Genomic DNA, 15976 nt, shown 5'->3' with positions numbered 1-15976 from the left:
CTATGGCATCAACCCTACGACGTATGTGTATAGTCGTGTTTTAACTTTCCGCTGCAGAACTTCTCTGTTACACTTAGTTTCTGTAAAACCTCTTTAAAATTCTTCAACTCTCTAGCTTCAAACTCTGATGTAACATATTTCGTTATCAATATAATGTGAAATATGATGGAATTGTTGTATCTCTGACTCGCCTTCATGCGGGATGTATACTTGTGTTATGATCCGATATTCAGTGGCTATATCGGGATGTTACCCGAAGGACCAGTGATTATACCGGTTAAGGTGCTTTTAGATGTTTAGTGCACTCGAACTGGTATAATTCAAACTGGTTCTGCCACATGAATGGCGCGGCGGCGTGATGCCGTCGGAGGTGCTCGACCGAGCCACTGCAGCAAGGAAGTGAAATAGGTTAAGAGAGCCCGACAGGCAGGCCTGAGTTTTTTTTCCTATGCGAGATCAACGTCCGACCATCAAATAGAATCTGATGGCCAACGCCTACTGGATTGGATCCAGCCCAAGCAGGATGGAGAATTCTCGGCCCAAGCCCAGGTTGCAGTACAACAAATATCACCTTTTATAACGTTTCATTTGTCACATAAAGTAGAAATTATGTCACAGTTTGCTATTTGTGACACTCTTGTGACGAAAATTCATTCGTCATCTATATCCCGTAATAAAAGGTATTATGTGACGAAAACAAATTTTTTCGTCATAAATTTTGTGACGATTCTTATATTGTCACTAACTTATGACGGTAGTTTTTTGTCATTAAAAGTCTATAAAACGTCACAAATTCTTGTATGCAAGAGATATGGTAGTGATGTGACAGTGACGTGGCCCAAGAAGGCCCATCAATGAACAGTCTTTTAATGGACTAAGGCTAATTGTAAGCCCATTGTATTTTCAATATTTATGAGCTAAGCCCAATTGTTAGACCCATTTTTAGATATAATTTTCTATCTCATTTAAAGCCCACTATTCTTTTGTAGGAAGGCCCAACCCAACTGTGTAATGAGCCTAAATGAACAAAATGAAATTTTAATACGAATTCAAGCCCATTTATTTTCCAGGCCTAGCTTTATTGGCACATCCCATATATCATCATAAAGATTACAACCCAGCACAGCACATTCATTAACACATAAATAACATAAACACATACTCCAATTCATTGTCACTTTTTTTCAAAATAAACCACCAAAGTGACTATCCAGAATAAACAGCCACCAGAATAAACAGCCACGCTACCAAATGGCTGAACATGTCCAAAATAAAATCTGCTGATAATCTTACAACATTCCAGAATAGAAGTTGCAACGACTCAAAACAAGTCAAGGTAGCAGGCTAGCAGCTATTAACATAGCTCCCCAAAAGAAAGATTTGGATAGGATGATAGTTCTCCCAATAAACAAGACATCTCTATTTTCCAAGCACCTAACTACTGGCTCTTCTAGTACATCCTCCTTTCCCTGGAAGGTAGGCATGCGATCAGTTAGATCACCTCAGCAATGACCATATGAATATGTATGTTTTCCAAACAGGAATGATCACATGAATCTCACCTACTCCTTGTTGAGGCACAGCAGACGACGATGAAGAAGTGAATTTGTCTCCTCGCCTTGCTTCTTCAGGTTGTCTAGTTCTTGTTGCTTCTGCTTTGCTGCCTCAGATTCTTCAACCTTTGACTTCAAGGATTCCAATTGATTCTGCTGGTACTCAATCTGGCATCTCAGTGCTGCAGAGTCTGCCTTTTCTGCTTGAACCTCTGCCTCAAGTTCTTGTACCCTTGCTCAGACGGCGGATGTGGCACTCTTCTTCGGGACAGTTGTCTCGAGACCGATGTTCTGAAGAAACTTTGATGATGCCAAGACATATGCAACAGCTTCAGTGGCAGTCTTCGGATCTTTCCCTTCTTCTGTAGGTTCAGCGACGATAGCTTGCATTCGTTCCTAATGATCAAACAAGTTTGCATTAAAATCTAGAAACATACAGCTATATAACCAGGAATATGTATCATATATGCAAACAAAAATGCAAAGTTCACCAGAATATCTGTTACCAAGTGCACAATTGAGCAAGATTGTTTGTAAAACTGAACCAAATAAAAAGCATGTGCAACTTCCTGCAATAATCAAGTTTATCATGGCAGGTTAACAATTTCATCAGCATGGTCAGCAACCTTTCATTTTCAGAATTGGTTTGTACTGTCAAGCATTGGTTTAGCTAAGTGAGTATGCATGTGTAGCACTAGCTACTGCTAGCAACTGCAATAAGTATGGACCGGTTCCTTATCAAATATAAACATAAATAGGATGGCAAAGGCTAGAAGCATGCATCTACTGACCTAGAACAAGAACCAGCATGCCATCCAGTATTAACTAAATATCATTGTGGAAACAAAGTAGAAATGCAAGGCATGAATTCCCACTTGCCCAGGAACACAGTAGTAATATGAGTCATTATGGAAACACCTCTTACACAAAAATCAAGGAACTCAGCTTAGTTCAAACTACTTAACAGTTGCAACCAAAAAAAAACAGTCAAGGAACTCGAGAAAGTAACAACTGAGAAGTCAATTTAGTTTTGAACAAACTTACAATGGCTTCTTTGACGGGCTCACTGAGACCTGTCTTGCTGCTCTGAAGAGGTCAATCGCAGTGGGTGGCACTTCTTTGTACTTGTCTTTCTTTAAAATAAGAGGCAAACAACTTTTGAGTCAATTGGTCATATATTAGAGTGTTCCAGACAAGGTTTTTAAAGCGGTAAGGCGAGGCGAGGCGACTGTCTACCGCCTTGCGCTTAAAGCGATTAAAGCGTAAGGCGAGGCGACGCCTTACCAATAGACAAAACAGCAGGATAGATGGAGCAGTAGGATTAAGAAAAAAAGAAAAGAGATAAGAAAAGGAAGAAAAGAAAGATGCAGGAGTAATAAATGGGCCGGCCTAAGCCTTCAGCAGCCCATGTGGCCCATCTCCCTCCCCTGGCACATTAAAACCTAGCTCTCCTGAGGCCTGCGCCGCCGTTCTCTGTCTCTGTCGCACGCGCGCGACCTACGGGAAGTTGGATGGAGCTGGGGCCGGCGTCCAGTCGATTTGGCAGCCAGAGGTCTCCAGGAGCTTCAATCCAGCGGCTCACGGCGGGAATCGCCGCGGAGATGTAGGGCGGCGCGTCCCTGCGCTTGGATTTGGCGCGCGGCGCCGGCGGGAATCCTCGATTGGAGCTGCGGCGGCGGCTATGGCGGGAGCGGCGGCGGGTATCCTCTCCCTCTCTTTCCCCCTCCCGGTCTTACCTCTCCCCCTCCCGCTCTTTCTTCCGGCGCTACAGGCGGAAGGCGCGATTCTTTCCGCGCGCGCGCCGATTCGCCCACGCCCTTTCTTTACGCACTGGGCATCCGGGCGTCGGGAAGGCGGGTGCGGCAGACCGGAGACACATGTTCTTTGAGTGTGTAGTTACAAGACACATGTGGGGCGTGATTTCTGAGCTCCTAAACTTAGATATAGGTTCTGACTTTGAATCAATAGGTGGCAAGTGGCTCAGCAATAAACGCTTTCTAGTTCTTAACATGTTTACTTCTGCTTCCTTATGGTGTCTTTGGAAATTAAGAAATGATATGCATTTTCAGAACACAAGGTGGAGAAGTATGGAAGTGCTTCTTCTGAAAATTGCTGGGACACTTCAGAATTGGATAATTCTGTGTCCTGGGAACCAGAAAGACAAACTCTCCTCTTTGGTAGAAGAACTAAGGAAGATTGCATCAAGACCTGGGAGGATTACTGGCTGAAGCGTGGCCTATCGGCGACATCCCTATCCCTCTGGAAGCTCTCTGACTACAGCTGGGAGCCGAAGTTCATGCCAGAAGAATTGAAGGAACTTTGTGAAGGTGAACTGCTGATGGCCGGTGCTGAGGAAGCTTGTTCTGCCATGCGGAGGCCTGAGGACTTGAAGAAAATTTGTGCAAGTGTCTGTGCTGGTGACAGTGGCGAGGATTTGTGCCACTGCCCTTTCGTTAGTCTTGTCTTACTCTAGCTTTGGTGTCGCATGTCTTACTGCTGTTGGGGTGTAAACTTCTGTTGGCTGCCTTGGTGGTAAGCCAAACTGGTGCTGTAAACTGTCTTCATCTTTTCATCAATTAAGACAGGGAGCTTGGCTCCTAAAACTCTAAAAAAGCGACGGAGACGCCCCAGAATTTTTTCCGCCTGGACGCCTAGGCGACGCCTTAAAAACCTTGGTTCCAGATTGCAGTATCAACACTAATACAAGCATGTCTTACAACAAAAAGTTTTAGTAGGATCGCAAATAATCAAAACTATATTGTCAGCAACACATGGGGCTATTATCGCAAGTCAAACCTTTTAAACTTTGACTATCAACGGTAAGGAAATAAGAGCATGCTTACCACAACATAAGTCTGCGCAATATAGCACCGGGAGCCCGTCTTGTGAGGGTACTTAACCTTCCCACGACTGACCTTGGCCTTCAAACGCTTCTCCTATAAGGCGAATGTTAGTATGACAGGAAACATAGCCCATAAGGGGAAAAATTATTAGATAGCAGGAATATGGACACCTAGTCATGATTTGGCTAACAAATGAAAGGTACAAGTTATTTTTGAGCCCAGCATGCTGATTACTTATGAAGTCATTTTTCTGACTAGCAAGCTAATAGCTACAGCCACAAAACCTTCATTGGCTCACTAGAAGCTGGAAATCTGCTAAAACTAAAGCCTCTGCACCTAGCCACTCAAATATTGTTTCTTTTTTTAATGCAAAAGAAATGACTTCAAGAAGTGACAAATGGACTGAACAGGACATGTTTCAACTACAGGATGCCAAACTGATAACAAGTGTTCATCTCAATCAAATTTAAACAGCAGGTAATCACTCTTATTGCAGGAACTAGAGTGCTCATGGAACTAGAGCCTAGCAGAGACATATTTACCTTATGCTTGGGGCTTGACCACATTTCTACAAGCGCTTTCCATTGTTCATCAGTCATACCATTCAATGGCGAAGTTGTTCTTACTTGATTGGCTGGTACATTATCAAAGTAATCTTACTTCAACTTGTGCCTCATCTGGCGTTGACCACCCTTGAGCAGATCTGAGCAAGCAATCAGGACTGCTTTGTGATTGGGGTCCATGGAAAATTTAACCTAGTCAAGAGCATATACATCAGAATACAGGCCTTCAAATCAATATACTGATCTCTGATAGAACAACTAAAGCATCAATTCAATTGCATTGTTGGAAAAGACACAATCATACTTACAGAAACTTTGCCCACAAAGTCTTTATGAACAGATTCATCCTTCTTGTACTCTTTCCAGTGTGGATGGATCGGCATGTGCTGCCTCAGTACAATTCCACCCTCTGATGCAAGTTTGGCAGCTTGTATTGGTGCCTCTGGCCTTCTCTTCCCTTCAACAATAACCACTGGAAGTTTGCTGTTTAAGCCTCGGGACATTCTCTCCAAACCCTTACCCATACTTCTCCCCCTGCTGCGTTGGTTTACAATGGCATTAGACTCACCTGAAAATAATGAGTATTTTCAATTACATCAGGGCACATCATATGCATTTAGACAAAAATGTGAAAACCGTATTTATTGGACAAAGGAGCAATCATTTCTTGCCTTCATTGTCCATGAGCTCCTCCTCATCAGCTTCTCCAGGAGCAGCTGGAGCAGCAACAACTGCACCATCCACTTCATTCGTAGATGTGCCATTAATACCTTCCTCACTAGACAATTGGTCTCTTGCTCTCTTCCTGGTCACTCTTGCAGGTAGGTCTTGTTCAATAGGTACTGCTGAGACTCTCTTTGTCCCTCTTGTTCCTCAAGTGGCTCTGATTGCACTCCTCGTATCTGAAACCTGCATGGCCTCATAATGTGACAAAACATAAACCCAAATTACTTACACTACATACTGGGCACAGATAAGTTAAAATGCTGACAAGGTGTGCAAGAATAAATAAATTCAAAGTAGTCCTATTGCAATTACCTTATCAACCACACCATGTTCAATGTCCTCCTCATCACCAGCCGGTTCGTACAAAGAACCCGAATCCTCACGAGCGACGCCCTTGCTCTTTGCATTTGAAGAGCTGTTGAGAATAGAAGCCAATTGTGTGACACCAAGGCTTTGCAACACTTGGTTGTTCCTCATCATAGTTTGGGCCCTCTCTCTTTCATATTCTGTAAGCAGCTCCTCTGTTTATGCATAGAAATTAACCGTCAGCTTAGGTCAAGCTGCAGAAGTAAGACAAATGAATACAAGCGCAGCACATATACACACAGTATAACACAGAGAAGCATATAACTAACTCATTTTTGTTCTAGTTTAGCATAAGTGAGACAAGTGCTGCACAACAGTGTACACAATGAACAGATCAATTTTTGGTAAGCCAATTTTTACAATTCAACTGATTTAACATGCATAACTGAACAGCAGTTCTACAAGCCAACTAAGCACATGTTTCCATATCTCAACTAAACATAAAACTCAAACTTGATGAGCTATTATCCCATTGAATCCCAATGAATCTTCGATCCAGCAAGCCCTAGCTTCTATTTCCCCTAAACACAAATCGTGATTGATATCTGAAAATCGAGATAAGAAGGCATGTTCCAATGCAACACGTGTACTGGTGTTCCCCACTGCCTCAATCGTGGAACAAGACACATGAACTGACCTGCCGGTAGCTTGCTTGTTCCCCGCTTCCGACCAAGAGCCATCTTGTCGTGGATCTTAGTTGGCACGTGATGGCGAAGGGCGTCGCGGTCTTGGTGGCGCAGGGCGTCAGGGAGTTGGGGTCGGAGAGCGGCGTGAGGACGCAGAAGGTGTGGCGGACCCGGCGGCGGCGGAGGACGCTGCGGAGGCCGCCGCCACGCGCGGACCCGGTGGAGAGGAAGGGTGGCGGCGGAGGGGTCAGGGAGAAATGGTTTGGGTCTAGGGTTCTAATCTGTTGTTTTATCAAGCAGAGCAGTTTACTAGGCTACCCCTCGACGTGGAGGCAAAAAACCGAGACACTTTGAACAGAGATGTCATTTCACCTTGAAAATTTTAGTCGAGGCGCGCCTTTGACCCGCCCAGGCTGGTTTCGGCCGTGGGATGCAAAACCAGGGGCGCCTAGGCTTGGTGTTAGTGGGAAACTCTTGCTAGGATGGCAGTATCCTGGCCCAGTGCGCAGGGAGAGAGGATACAGGGTGTATGTGCACTGGGTTCACGGAGTGGGGTGTGGGATTGGGGACTGGTGTGCAACGAACAGGTTTGAGTCGCTGATATGTAGACATGGCCCACATGTAAGTGACTCTAGCCAAAGGATGTCGGACCAGTTGGTCACGGCAGTCCGGCGGCACCCCGCAGGTTGTGGGTTCGATCCCTGGTCGGGACGAATTTCCGCCTGCGGGTCAAAAAACCCCTCGCCTGCCTCATGTCCAAAGCACTGTGGAGCCCGGCCTAACTCACAAGGCGACGGGCCCCCGTGTACGGGTGGGGCAGGGGTTCGGGGGTTTTCTTGGCCTGCTGTGAGAAGATCATTCTACCTCTCAAACAATGCCGTGGGGGCGGTCTTACCCCCGCATGTCAAGTTTTTTTTTGTAAGTGACTCTATAATAGAGGATTCATGTGTAAAAAATTGATACTGCACCAAATACTTTACCAATAAAATTATGTTCATTGTTGACGGTTCTTAAGTGCCAAATCCGACCGTCAACTAGACTCATTATAAAGGAAAACTATACACATTACTCGCATATTTGTATCGCTAACCTTGTTCCACAGTTGTTTTCGAGTTTTGTACATTTCAGATGAGCAAGAGTGGAATAAGAGGAAAATACGCAGCAGACACTACACAACTACGCAGAAGATCGCATTCGGCGTCACCCACTTACAAAGAGGGCCCACCTGGCAGAGCAAACGGGCGCGCTACGCATAATGCACACAAAGAAAGACACAAGGGCTCACCTGTCAGCCTGCTAGAGGAGGATAAGGACGAGGGACGCCAGGGGGGTTGGCCGAACCCCATGTTCGGCCGAACCTGCCCTGCCTTCCGTCCAAGTGCATCTCGAGGAGGAGTAGCTGCCAAGGCACCTGATCACCTTCCATATATGCTTTTGGCAGGAACCGACCTCTAGAGCTATAAATAGGACCTCCCCCCTCTCACCCTCTCAACACACACACACTCTCATTCCACCATTTCAAGAAGGCTCTCCTCTCTCTTGCTCTCTTAGCTAGGTAGTGGAGCTAGGCTAGTTCTTCTTTAGCGAGCAAGTCGTTCTTGGGATCGTTGAGCAATCCTCAGCTCCCGATATGGCTTTGTATCCGACTTGTCAGACTTCTATTCATAATATAGAGTTGTACCATGGTTACTTTACTATCTTGATAGTTTATCAATCCATGCTTAGTTCGTTCATGAGTTATGCTAAGGTCTTGGTTAGGCCAGATGATCCGGGTATGGATAGGGGTTCGTTGAGCTTTCGGGTCTGCTATAGCATTTTACTTGTCCATCCGAAGGGTGGGAGACCCGGGGACGCTAGGGTAGTGACTTCATGCACGAGCATGGTGCTCGGGTATGCGGGATCCTTCGGATGTGACCGTGCTCCATGGTGTGACTAGGGTAGACGGCAGGTGGTGACAGCCTTGTCCGTCCGGCGTAACAGCTGTGTTGCGTTCAGGTTAGGTGTAGGAGTTCATGCAAATAGGTAACGGGACTGGATGTTCTCTAGTGCGGGACCTTCTCCCCGCTATCCCATTTTCCTGGCACCTGTAGTCCTAACCATGTCCTAACATGACCCCAGCTTTGGATAGAAGCACTAGGACATCTAACCTAGCCTAAGCTCTAGCTGACTTAACGTAGGATAGAATAGTCCTTTGTTTTATTGTTTCTCTCTTTTACTCCTTCCTCTTGGAGTGTGGATGTGTGTTGTGTCCTATTACCCTTTCTTATTCTTTACCTGGACTTACCCCTGTTAGAGTTTTGCCTATTGCTTGAGGCACAATGTCATGGTTAATGTCAAGTACAGTACCTTTGCCACTGTCGTCCTTTGGGACAAAATAAATGACGATACCCTTACTCTCCGGGTGAAGTGCTACAACAGTATATTCGTGCGCTTGCAGATCCATCTGTAATCATATAGATTATATCACGAGTGGCACCCCTTGGGTGCAGTTGCTAGGATGGATTCGGCGCCCTCATTTCTAGTGATTGCACTAAGGACCACCAACAGGTAATTCTGAGGTTGTTGCCGAGGTCTTCGCAAACAAGGTATCGACTTAAGAAATGCGAACAAGCATTTTTGGCGCCGTTGCCGGGGACGGCATGCGAACAAAGTTATTGTGCTGATATTAATCTAAACTTTGTACTCAGGATATAGTCTTTACTCTTTCAGGGTAATGTCACTTTATGTCTTCTTTTATTTTTGATTTGAAAGAAGATAGGGGTAGTGTATGACTGGTTTCTCCCTGCCGGAAAACTACACAAACAATCCAGAGGGGCTCGTGAGAAGGGCACAACCTCGCGTCGTTCCTCCTCTCGCCATCCTCCCAGCACAGGAACCCATCTCAGAAACACCACTTGCTATTGAGGCTATGGTTGAAAAGACTCTCCGCGAGTTCTTCGTCCCCTCCACCGACAATGTGGCCACTGGGCCCAACATCAATGTTGGGGACGTGAACTTCAAGCTCAAATCTAGCCTCATCAACATGTTGCAGGCTAGCCCATTCTGTGGCATGTCGAATGAGGACGCTAATGCACATTTGCAGAATTTTCTGGAGCTCTGCGACACCGTAGTCATACGGGGTGTCGCCGCCGATGCGATCAAGCTTCACCTGTTTTCCTTCTCCCTCCTGGGAAAGGCGAAACTTTGGTTCTACAAAGAAAAAAAGACATCGACACCTGGGCCAAATGCTCCAAGGCGTTCCTCGTAAAGTTCTTCCCGCTGGGTAAAATAAATGCCCTGCGCAGGAAGATATCAAGTTTCCAGCAGACGAGGATGGAATCCATCTCAGTAGCTTGGGAAAGGCTGCAGGAATACATCCTGGCCTGTCCCCACCACGGCATGGACGAGTGGCTCGTCCTTCAAAGCTTCTACAACGGGCTCACGATGACATCAAGAGCCAATATTGACGCTGCTGCTGGAGGAGCCTTTCTCGACCTAACCATCGCCAAAGCCAAAGAATTGGTCGAGAAGATGGTCTCCAACCAAGGGTAGAGCGATGAACGACTCCAACCCCGCACAAAGGGCATGCATACCGTCAAGGTGATGGATATGATTGTTGCCAAGCTGGACCTCCTACTGAAGCATCTCGGCAAAAGGGCCGAATTCAAGAAGCATAGAGAAAACTGTGCTCGTGCCATGGAATCGCACTTCATGTGCGAAGTCTATGACAATGATGGAAATTCGGGGAACGATTGCCCCGAAACTCGTGAAGACTGCACTTACCTCAACAACAACAACAACAACAACAACAACAACAACAACAACAACAACAACAACAACAACAACAACAACAACAACAACAACAACAACAACGGGTACCGTCCACCACAAGGAGGCCAGGGGTGGTACCAGCCACGTCCACCGTTCCAGGGAGGTAACAATTACAATTCGAATTTCAATTCGAACCAACCTCCTTTGAGAGAACTTGTTCTTGGTCAAGCTAAAATCAATGAAAATATAAATAAAAAGCTTTTGGCCAATGATAAAACTTTGGAAATTTGAATGTAAAGCTTGAAACTAAAGATCAATTAAGTTTCAATAAAATGATCAAAACACAACTTGCGCAAATTGCTGCCGCTTTACCTGCTGTTGAAAGCGGGAAGATCCTGGGGCAATCCGAGACTCCCATTGAAAATGTCAGCATGGTGTCCACCGGATAGGGTAACTCATCCCGGAGGCCACCACACACTAATCATACAGGTAGGTACAATCCCCCAAGGAATGATGTTTGGGGTGGCATGGTGGCAGCAGTGCAAAAGGATCCAGAGGCCCCCATGATCAGCTACTCGATCTACGTCAAACACTTCGAGCAATGTCTATGCAATCTGGGGGCAAGCGTGAACATAATGCCCAAGGTAATATATGAAGAACTTCAATATCCTGCTCTTTCCCCAACAACGATGCTCGTGCAGCTTGCAGATTCGACCGTTCGATATCCCGAAGGGATAGCTGAACACATCTTCGTATGAGTACGAGATTCCTTCATCCTTGCTGATTTTGTGGTAATGGATATAGAGGGAGACCTCGGAGTCGACCTCGTTCTTGAGCGACCTTTCTTAAGGTCCGCTCATACAAGGATCGATGTCGGAAGGGGAGAAATCCGCTTCCGTGTCGGAAAGGAGGACATGTTTTTCAGGTTTAAGCGCAGGGAAGAGCAGCGCTTCATGATTCAATAAGACAGTGAAGGGAATGACTCTGGGGTGCACCAGAACCCCAGCCAGAACCCCGACCCTCCGCACCTAAAAGAAAGAAGAAGGCAAAGAAGGAGTGGCAGAAGGTCGAGAGTTCGGCTTCGTCCAGTTCTCCAGGATAAGCCGACCAATGGTAAGTACGACGGAGAAAAGTCGTGCACGTCGGACTATAAACGACGTGCCCTTGCCAAAGGTAAATTGGTATTTATCTCATGTTTACTTCATTCTGCCTTTTCAAATTTTCTTTGACCACATTTGATTTCCCCACTGCATGTTTAAAATTTTCAAAGTTATTTTCTGCATGCTGAAATTTTTCTAGCACTTTTCCCTTTTTACAAAAATACCAAAAATATTTCTGAGTTCAAAATCCATTGGAAATTAATTTGAAAATCTTTTTGAGCAAACTTCTAGCCGTGCACACAAAGTTTATAACTGTTGAGAAAGCAACTGGCCAAAGGGGGGCACCAGGGAGCCCACCCTGGGGCCAGCCGACCCCACAGGTCGGCCGACCTAGGGCCAACGGCTCCTGGGCCCCACCTTCTCCAACGACTCTATGACCGGTGTGCCTGGCTTCTCCTCGGGTGCACTCGCCAGATTCTCTTTAAATAGAGGCCGAGAGAGGGGTGTTGAGCTCTCTCATGCTCACACACTCACTCACACTCCCTCTCACATTCTTGCTCGGGTTTCCATTGGATTTTGGCTCAAGTTTGATTACAAGAAAACTCTCTCTCTCATTTTTTGCTGCAAGATTGTCTACACACTTGGAGGAACAACATTCAGGTAAAAGTTTCATTTTCGTTTCACTAACGTAATCCGAATCGAGTTGTTCTCGTTCGTTCTTGTTCGTTCTTGTTGCAAGCATGAAGGGTGCAGGTCGGAACATATCCGAAGCTCTCAAAAGGATGATGAGGTTAGGCTCACTCCGTTCACGGGGTGAGTCAAGCTCTTGTCATTCCCCCGAACCTACACCAACACCATCCACGATGGACTATGAGCAAGACGAACAATATGAGGAGCAAGCTCCAGAACCGCAAGCCGAGGACATGGAAATAGATGAAGATGATGCACCGTACTTCGACTTGTGAGATGACCGCGAGCGCCTAGCCTACGCCATGATCAAGAATGGAAGCTTTGGTCATACCAGAGCCTTTGATCTGGATCTTCTCGAGAAAACAGGTATGGATGTTGACTTCGCTCGTGTTTGGCATGCGGTTGGATGGGATGACTTTGTGCCCGTTGAGGAGAATGGTTCTCGTTTCCTCACCATCCAATTTCTTTGCACTCTTCGGGAGGTGGACGACAATGTTTCTTTTTGACTTTTTGGAGTTGAACGCTATTTTAATTGGAGAAATTTCAGCCACCTCCTTGGTTTTAGCGCGCGCTTTGTCACACCCGGTTTATAAAAGGACATAAACCGAGCAATCATATACGTGCCAGGATCAAGTCACACGTATATACAACAGAATGAACAGTATATCACAGCACATATCACGAATAAGACATAATAAAGCGAATACGAATGTTATTTATTACATTAATGATAAAAATGTCTGATACAGCGGAAGCGAAGTACAAAAATGACAAAAGCTCTCCGAAGCTGAGCAGGGCGCCACAGGGACATCGACGGAGAGACGAATGCCTAGAAGTCCTCGTAGTCCTGGTAGCGCTGAGCGAACTCCCTCGCGTCGGCAGGAACTGAGCAGCAGTAGAGTATCCAAGAGGAAAAAGTAGAGAAGAGGCAATGGTGAGTACACAACTTGTACTCAACAAGTATAACACAAACTATGAGGCTCTAGATTGGCTGACTGACTACATTAGCTTTTAAGTATTGGCAGAATTTTATTAAAACTATTTACTACAAGTTGATGAATTACCATTAACCTAGTTACATAGTAATTAATCAAAATTAATCATGTTGCTATTGAGAACCAAACCACAACCATACCAAAACCCCGAGAGGCACCCCCTCATCGGAAGGAGCTAACCCCACTAATCAAAAGGAGGATCTGGGCCGCTCATGACCATGAGCACGGCTAGTATACCAGTTTTACACTCTGCAGAGGTTGCACATCTTTACCCACAAGTCGTGAGCTACGCCAGTTGTTCATCACACTTCCTTAGGTGAGATGACTAGCGACTCACTACGAGGCCGTTACAAAGGACACGTTGGTAAGGTGTAACCGCTAAGGATTCAGGCAATGCAACGATGGTACCCACCTCAAGGGGTGCGCACACCAAGCCTCGTAGCCTGGGCACCATTGAGGCTCGACTCCCCTCTTGCCCCGTCGGTAAGTTACTCCTGAACCAAAATGGCCTAATTAGTAAGCCAAGACCGTCCCATTCCAGTCTTGTGGTAGCGCTGTTGTCCCAGGTTGTCGCTCTATGAACCGGTCCTTATGGAGAGTGGCCAACCAGGCAGTAAGCACCGTGCCGGCCCCCTAAACCATGTTTCTAACAAAACCAATTTTAACGAGACGTGAGCCACTCAAGCCACACAGAGGACCACTCTCAGAATTAAGTTCCATATACCATTAATCAAATTAATTAAAAAGGACCATTATGTGTTATAGCGCGGCACCTAGCACAACTAACCATAAATGCAACCCAAAGGATATATATAAAGGGAAATAAAGTGGCTAGGAAATCCTTATAGGCATACAATATTAAAAATGCAGTATGAAAATGTATTTAAAGTGAAAGGTTGTTCATGTTACACTTGCCTTCCTCGTACTGCTCCTGCTGCTGCTCAAAGTGCTCAGAAGACGGCTGCTCCGGGTACTGGTACTGGGGCTCCTCCGGTAGCTCAACGTCTACTCACGAACACATGGCCAAAACGAGGCACAACAATAAGCATACAAGCAAACACTAACAAAAACTAAGAAACAATACATCAGTACATAAAAACAGCACACTAAACTAGTCTAAAACTATTCTACGTGTTACAACGATCGCGTGGATATAAAGAACGCCTAAAACGGAGCTAAAACGCATTTTCTAAGCTAAAAACAAGGTTCAGGGACTAAACTGCAAGAAAACTAAGGTTCCAGGGGGTTTTCTGCAAAAAACGAGGGTCTAAGCGTAATTAACCATTAAATCTAAGGGCTAGAGTGCAAAAAGGCAAGGGCTAGACGGCGGGTTTGATATTTACAAAGCTCAGGGTGTTAAGTGCTAAAAACTGGACCCTAACGTAATTACTTTTTCACTGGCTAGGATGGCGGGTTGATAACCATAAAATACAGGGGCTCTTATGCAAAACAGCCGTAGCGAACCGGTATGTTTGGATTACGGCCGCTGGATCTAGATCTAACGGTCCAGATCGGATCGAAACGGGTTCTAATCTTGGGCGTACGTGGTGGATCGGACGGCTTAGATTGAAAGGGGGCGACGGCGGTGGCGCTGGTCGCCGGGAAACCTTTCCCGCGGCGGCGCCTCACCGAAGAGGCCCGAATCCAGTGTTCCAGTGGCCGTTTTGTCTCAGATTTGGCCCTGGAATGATCATCGCGACACGTGTGATCCACCTAGGGCTTCTGCTGGGCTCGGGAAAGGCCGGAGCGGCGTGTGCGGCACTGTTGGCGGTTCTACGCGGCGGCGCTCGCCGGCGTGAGGCGTGCAGACCGTCTCGGGGTTTGTTGTGTGCGCAAAAGGGTCGGGGAGTCTCCGTGGAGCAAGGACAAGCCCTAGCGAGGGGTACGCGGGACTAGGCTGGCCTGTAGGATGCTCGCCACGGCGAGGCCTTGGCGCGGGCGACGGCGGAGCGCCGGTGGCCGTCGTCCCAGCACCTAGGGTGCGCTCCCAGTCCTAAAAGCTAGTGCAAAAGACAGAGGGGGCCGATGGGATACTCACCGAGAGCCTGGATCGGGCCAGAAAGCGGCGCAGGGTAGTCGGCGATGAGGACCCGTGGCGGCGCTAGGTGGAGCTTCGAGGACGGGCCGCTACTGGACGTCTCCGGCTTCAGGACTCCACGAAACGACGCGTGGTGCTCCTGCGAGGCCAGTGGAGGGGTCAGCGTGGCCTGAACCGTGCCAATGGCGAGGAATCGTGATGGTGCAGAGAGCTCACCGTCGAGCGATGCAGGTGAAATTCCGGCGATGCAGGACTCCAGGGCCGGTGTAGAGGGCTCGGGAAGCTTCAAGGGACTGCGGCGACACTCTTGCGGGGGTTGAGGTGGTCCGGGAAGCGGCGGGGCGACGTGGCCGGGGTGGCGCAGATCCTCTGCACGGCGGAGCCGTGCGGGCGAGCGGCTAGGGTTTGGAGCGGCGGCTGCGGTGGAGGTGAGGTGCAGGGGGTGCGGCTGCGGGCTAAAAAGAGGGGATGCCGGGAATCTCGGCGTGCGGGCTTGAGGGAGGGGATCCCCGGCCGTTTCGCCGGCGATCTCGGTGCGGGAGTTGCGCGGAGCAGAAAAGGAAGGAGGAAGAAGGGTGCCGACAGGTAGGCCAGGGGCGTTGGTAGGAGCGGGCACGAGCGCGCGGGGTCGGGCTGAGCGGCGCGCAGGCGAAGCGGCTGAAGAGCTGACGAGCGGGCCCGGCGCTGGCAGGTGGGCCAGGCGGAGTGGAGGGCGACGCGGGCCTG

At 47.4% G+C, this 15976-nt stretch overlaps 1 non-coding gene and 1 pseudogene across 1 annotated transcript; both read right to left on the bottom strand.

Annotated features, from left to right (window-relative positions):
* Positions 1 to 1130: 1130 nt before the first annotated feature.
* Positions 1131 to 6948, bottom strand: LOC120674394 (annotated as a pseudogene).
* A 3000-nt stretch (positions 6949 to 9948) lies between these two features.
* Positions 9949 to 10057, bottom strand: LOC120696328. The gene has a single exon (XR_005684105.1). It is a non-coding gene; the product is annotated as a small nucleolar RNA R71 (small nucleolar RNA).
* Between the last annotated feature and the right edge of the window lie 5919 nt (positions 10058 to 15976).

This window comes from Panicum virgatum, chromosome 2K (assembly GCF_016808335.1).
Source record: "Panicum virgatum strain AP13 chromosome 2K, P.virgatum_v5, whole genome shotgun sequence".
In the NCBI taxonomy this organism is placed as follows: domain Eukaryota; kingdom Viridiplantae; phylum Streptophyta; class Magnoliopsida; order Poales; family Poaceae; genus Panicum; species Panicum virgatum.
Note: the sequence above shows the minus strand (reverse complement) of the source record. Positions and strands in the feature narration are given on the sequence as shown.